The following is a 7013-nucleotide window of genomic DNA, read 5'->3' as shown; positions in this document are numbered from 1 at the left end:
GGCCACGTGGGTTTAAACCGTCCAAAGAAATATGTTCCTTTATCACTTGACATTAATCTGGTGATGAAAAATAGACGTACAGACATTAAAAAACAATAACATAACATGACACATGAATGACAAGAATGATGATTTAAAAACAGAAAAAAAATTATGGTATCTAGGGCTCCGTGTATAATACTCGTTTAAGATCATAGTTATCAATAAAGTTATTGGTGTAAATGAGCGCTCTTGAGATGTAAACAATTCCACTGAAGCTAAACTAGTTCTTTTGCCACAGTAGCTTAGAGTAGCTGGCTAAATGCTAACACGTCTAAACACCATACTGTGGCGAGCGCCGTGGAAGAATTGCTCTTTTTAGATTGCCAGCTGATCACCCAGAGGCTTTTATTCTGACAACACGAACAACACAACCGGAACTTCAGAGCGGACGACACTCCACACAACACCCCCATCACTCATGGTGCAACCCAACTTTCTAGCAACCAAAATAAACTAGATGAAACAAACACTCCCTGAACTGGAGAACAAAAACACAGCAAAAGCACAATCAACACAACACCAAGCCCAACAATAACCAACAACAACAACAACAAAACATGAATTCCCATCATGCCTTGCAGCGACCACCTCCGTGATCGCTACATAGCCCCCATCTGAGGGGTCAGACGTCCTCGGCGACCCCATCATCCAAAACAAAGTCCTGCAGGTATTGGGGCCGCCGCCGCTGTCGACCTGGCTGCCGCCGAACTGACCGTTCCGGCCGATCAGGAGTTGTCCCAATGGATGAGTCAATTTGTCCAGGCTCTTGGGGTAAGGCAACACCACCATTCCCGCCCTCAGTGGCAGGTGAGGCAAGTGGACGGTAGGGTGAGAGCCTGTCCTGGTGCAGCACCACCATGCGACCTCTGCCGGGCATCCGAACACGGTAAACTACTTCAGACAAGCGGCAAACCACTTCTCCAGGCCCTTGCCAGTGGCTCTGAAGTTTGGGGGAAACTCCCTTTTTGCGGACTGGGCAGTACACCCAAACCTTATCCCCTGGCCTGAAAGGGTTCCCTCTGCAACGGGTGTCATAGCCTCTCTTCTGCCGGACACCAGAGTCAGCCTGGGCTTGGCGAGCATAGTCATGCACCAAATGCAGGCGCTCTCTCAGTCTGCGGAAGTAGTCCATCTCTTTCCCCCCGGCAATCTCAGGTTCTGGAGGTGCACCAAAGACCAAGTCCACGGGTGTTCGGAGCTCTCTCCCAAACATGAGAGCTGCAGGCGTGCACCGGCTGGATTCCTGGACAGCCGACCGATAGGACCACAGGACAAGGGGCAGGTGGCGGTCCCAGTCTCTCTGATGTTCACTGGTGAGAATGGCAAGCTGGGTGGCCAGGGTGCGATTAAATCGCTCTACTAGACCATCACTCTGTGGGTGGAGGGGAGTTGTTCTGGTCTTACTCACTCCCAGCCGTCTGCAGACCTCACCGAAGACGTGGGCCTCAAAATTCCGCCCCTGGTCACTATGGAGCTCCTCGGGAACCCCAAATCGAGTAAACATCTCCTCTACCAACTTCCCTGCCGTGGTGATGGCACTCTGGTCTGGAACCGCATATGCTTCTGGCCACTTAGTAAAATAGTCCATGGCCACCAAAACATAGCGGTTGCCGGAATCGGTGACCGGGAAGGGTCCAAGGATGTCCACTCCCACCCGCTCCATCGGGGCCCCCACCAAGTACTGCTGCAGTGGTGCATGGGAGCGCTGGGTCGGCCCTTTCTGAGCGGTGCAGGCATCGCAACAATGGACATGTAGCTCCACATCTCGTCGGCAGCCCGGCCAATAGAACCGCCCACGGAGCCGGTGGAGGGTCTTTGCATTCCCGTAGTGCCCCACCCCCGCCGAACCATGGACACTCCGAAGAACTTGGGGACGCAGGGCCTGGGGCACCAGCAGCTGCAGGAGATGAGTTCCTCGTCCAGGTGCCTGCCAGCGCCTGTACATTAGTCCATCATGGACAACAAAGTTGCCCCACTGGGAGTGATAGGCCTTCACCTCGGGACCCAAGGCTGACACTTCAGCCCACTTTGGTTGCTGTCCTGTCTCCAGCCAGCCTTTCACCAGTGCCAAGGTTGCATCAGCCTCCTGCTCTTGCTTCAGCTGCTCAGTGCTCAGTGCGGTCCACTCCTCCCCATCATCGATGGGGCATGCAGCTGCCACCAACTGCCCCTCTTGGCTCCGCTCTTCTTGGCGCACACAGTAGCGACACTCCACTGCTTCACATGGACGGCGTGAGAGGGCATCTGCATTGCTGTGAAGCCGTCCAGGGCGGTGCTGGATCTCAAAGTCATAACCCTGGAGAGCCTCTAACCAGCGGGCCACCTGGCCTTCAGGATTCTTGAAGTTCAGAAGCCAGGTGAGTGAGGCATGGTCAGTGCGGAGGAGGAAGTGGCTCCCATGCAGATATGGCCGAAATTGGCGCAGGGCCAGAACAACTGCCAGTAGCTCACGGCGAGTAACGCAGTAATTCTTTTCAGCTCTGCTCAATGCCCGGCTGAAGTAGGCCACCACACGCTCACCGTCTTCTCTCTGCTGGGAGAGGACAGCCCCAACGCCCACATTACTAGCGTCTGTGTCCACAATAAAGGGCTGCTGGCTGTCGGGGTACGCCAAAACTGGTGCCTCAGTGAGTGCCGTCTGGAGCTCTGCGAACGCTGCTGCACAGTTGTCGTCCCAATGGAATGCCTGGCCTTTGTCGATGAGGCGGTGCAGGGGGCTGGCAATGGTGGCAAAGCCTTGGACAAACCTCCGATAATAGGAGGCCAACCCCAGGAAGCTCCGCAGCTCACTAACATTGGCAGGGGTCGGCCAATCTCGGACAGAAGCCACCTTTGCAGGGTCAGTGGCGACACCACGAGCACTGACAACATGACCGAGGAACTCAGTTTCCCGTGACAGCAGACGGCACTTGGAAGGATTCAGTCGTAACCCAGCCCGGCGGATGGCATTGAAGACCTCTTGCAGATTGCACAGAGCTCCGTCAAAGTCTGCAGCATGCACAAGCAGGTCGTCAAGGTAGACCACACATCGGCTCTGGGACACACCAGCAAGTACCCTCTCCATCAGCCGCTCAAATGTGGCTGGTGCATTGCACAAGCCAAATGGCATGACCCGGAACTGCCATAGTCCTTGTCCGAGAGTGAAAGCAGTCTTTGGCCTTGCCTCAGGGTGTAGTTCTACCTGCCAGTATCCACTGCGGAGGTCTAGGGAGCTAAACCAACTGGAGCCTGCGATGTGGTCAAGGGCATCATCAATGCGAGGGAGGGGGTAGGAGTCCTTTTTGGTGACTGCATTGAGACGACGATAATCCACACAGAACCGCCAGGTGCCATTTTTCTTCCTCACCAAGACCACTGGGGCTGCCCATGGGCTATCTGATGGCTCAATCACCCCAGCAGCGAGCATCTCTTGAATCTTTTGCTCCGCTTCCTGTCGTTTAGAGAGGGCCAGCCGATGGGGGCGTAGTCGAACAGGTTGAGCGCTGCCAGTCTCAATGGTGTGTTGAACCAGTCCAGTCTGTTTACATTCATCATCTCTAGCAGCAAAAATGTCCCCATAACCATCAAGAAGGCATTTCAGCTTATGGCTCTGCTGTGGGTTGAGGCTGGCACTGCTGCGCTGCCACAACTGATGTATGGCCTCGGTGGTTTCAACAGATGGGGTACTCACCGGCTCTGCAGGAGGTCTTGGAGCACATGGACTTGAGACTGGTTGGGCTGCAGCCGACTTGCGTTGTCCACTTGGCTTGGAATTCCTTCTCTGACCAGACTGCAGCGCGACAGTCTCAATGCCAAGGGTAACAGATTTCTTCATCACATCAATCTGGGCTCCCCAGTGCCTCAGCAAGTCCAAGCCGATGATGCATGGGTCCTGGATGTTGGCAAGCCAAAACTCATGTACCACCTTCTGGTCCCCAACCTGGACTGTCAACAGCTTCCTCCCCTTCATGCTGAACCTTTCTCCGGTCACTGTCATCAGCTGGGTGTTGGTTGGGGTCCAGGCCACGGGAGGTTGGTTGGTGACATCAGGAATGGTGCCTGGTCGTACCAAAGAGATTGTCGACCCAGTGTCTATCAAAGCCAGGCAGGATTGACCATCAAGTTGGCAGTCCAGGTACAATCCTTTTGTGTGGCCACAGCGGCCCACCAGCGTACACTTGCCTTGGAGGGGGAGTGGAGTTTGGAGTGGCAGTCCCCTCACTGAGCCACTCCATGGCTGTTTCCCGTCATCTTTGCTTTCGGGGCAGGAGCTGGGCATTCACGTGCAATGTGTCCAGGTTCGTCACACCTGTAGCAGCGGTCACTTGGTCGAGCTGCACGTTTGAAGCGGGAAGGCCTTCCCCAGGACTGAAGTGGCATGGCTTGGCAGACCTCTTCAGCCTCCTCCATCTCCTCAAAGGCAGCCATTCTGACAAGGGGTCTTGGAGTCAGGGGTCTCGGTTGTACTGGTATTGGGGAGAGCACCACTTCAGCCCGTTCAGCTTCATGCAGAGCCTCGGTGAGTGACTGGGGCAACGACAGGCGGACATGCTGACGTAGCTGCTCAGGTCGAAGCCCCCGTAAGAAGGCGTGGAGGGCCAGCTCCTCTAGGACAGTTGCTTCAAAGTGAGGGTAACCTTGTTGGGCGTACAGTTGCAGATCGGCGGCGAAGGTGCCCAGGCTCTCACCCTCCTGTCGGCAGCGGCTGGCCAGATGCTCCCTGCTGTGGTCAGTGGAACGTCGCTGCCCAAACCGCCTCTGTAGTGCTGTCATCAGGTGGTGGAGGTCTCGCTGTTCTGCCGGGGTGAGGTCAAGAAGCACTTGTACCGCCTTCCCTTCCAATGCCAGGGCCAGGTGAGTGGCTGCCTCCTCGTCACTCCATCCACTGTGCAGTGCGGCGAGCTGAACTTGAGAAAGGTACGGCTCCAGCAGCGTTGTCCCGTTGTATCTGGGAAGCTTCACAGATGTCCTGGGTGCAGTTACCGGGAGCGATGGGCTTGGTGTGGTTAAGGGCAAAAGTCCATCTGCATTAGCCATAGTGCTGACGATTGGTGGGGGGAGACCAGCAGCTCTCCTGGAACTAGCTGCAGTATCCCTCCCGGCCTCCAGGGGATGATAATGCCGTGGCGCACTGGCTCCATCCGGCAGGCCTCCCTGTAGCGTCGATCTGGCTGCACTCCCCTCTCTCGTCACCAGGGGGCGTCGAAACTGCGGGGCGTCAACCTCAACGCCACTCCTCCCATTCACCGGTGAGTATTCAGCGGTTCTGCCAGCAGTTACAGGACCAAGTGGTTGGAGATGGTCTTCCTCTGCTCCTGAAAAATTTGCTCTCTGCTGCTCTTTCTTCAGGAATGACATGCTCTTTTTAATGTCCTTCTCCAGCTGGCGTATCTCCTCTGCAATTCTTCTTTCAGCTGCCATCATCCCACTTCTGACACCAATGTGGCGAGCGCCGTGGAAGAATTGCTCTTTTTAGATTGCCAGCTGATCACCCAGAGGCTTTTATTCTGACAACACGAACAACACAACCGGAACTTCAGAGCGGACGACACTCCACACAACACCCCCATCACTCATGGTGCAACCCAACTTTCTAGCAACCAAAATAAACTAGATGAAACAAACACTCCCTGAACTGGAGAACAAAAACACAGCAAAAGCACAATCAACACAACACCAAGCCCAACAATAACCAACAACAACAACAACAAAACATGAATTCCCATCATGCCTTGCAGCGACCACCTCCGTGATCGCTACAATACGAATACAGAACGAGCCATACCAGCGGGTTTATGTTGTCGCTTCAAGATAGTCGGGAATCCCTTAATCCCTCCGTTAAACCGACGGTGTCGCTACAAGTTAACAGAAAAGTGGAACACTGCAGAGAAACAGAGAAACACGTTGGTTCATTTGACCTGACACTTCTCATTTCCACAATGACGCCATGGCTTCAAGAAAAACAATTGTCACGTGATAATACATCTGGCCTGCGATTGGCTCTTCGCCACTGGGCCCCTTAAATGGAAGACCGTGATTGGCTGAGCGCGTTCTCACCACCAGCGCTGCTCCCCACCGTTGACCGCTGCAGAAGAGGGTCAGTTTTATTAACACACGGTATGGGCCGTTCTTCACCAGAGAGGGGCGGCGTTAAAAAAAAAAATCAAAAATAATCAAAATGAACATGTTCAGCCCAATTCCCTGCAATTAAACCCAGTAACTGCTGATTAAAAATCAAGCGTAATTTGTTTTAGTGTAAGTACGGAAAACAGGAAGACTCGAAACAACTATTTAAGTTTGAATTTTTTTTTACACTGTGCTTAATTGTTAATTTTAGAAATCATCTTCTAATACTCTTCCATGCACTTTTTTCTTAATTTTGAGCCATATTTACCAGAATGAACATTAAATTCCTGCCCTTTCTTAGCAATATTGATCAATTGAATTGTCAATACTTGTTATTCTTCAACCTTTGTTTTTGCAACATGTACTTGTATATGTTTGAGACATATTCGTTGATAAAACAATTAAATCCTCAGTTTCATGAAAGTTATACCAAACCAAGACCTCTCATTCATGGACGCTAACTTTTTTTTTATTACAAACTTTTTGGAAATATGTACATTGCCATAATTTTGAGCAATGTTTTCAGATGCAATATTACAAACATGATCCAACAACTGACATAAAAAAAATCTAATGGATTGATCCTTGGGAAATGTGAAATTATTCCTGAAAATGTCATACAATTCAGGTGAGTACTTTTTGTGACAAATTGGTAAAATACATACATACATACATACATACATACATACATACATACATACATACATATATACATACATACATACATACATACATGTTTTAAATAAAGGGATTTTTAATTATGTGTATTGAGATGGTATACTGCTATCAAAACTGAACCATTTAATCACTCAATTAAAAGGAGTGGCAGTCTGGGGGAAATATAGCATTACTAAGGGAGTGTTTAA

The sequence above is a fragment of the Blennius ocellaris genome (assembly GCF_963422515.1).
Source record: "Blennius ocellaris genome assembly, chromosome: 11".
NCBI classification, from domain to species: domain Eukaryota; kingdom Metazoa; phylum Chordata; class Actinopteri; order Blenniiformes; family Blenniidae; genus Blennius; species Blennius ocellaris.
Note: the sequence above shows the minus strand (reverse complement) of the source record.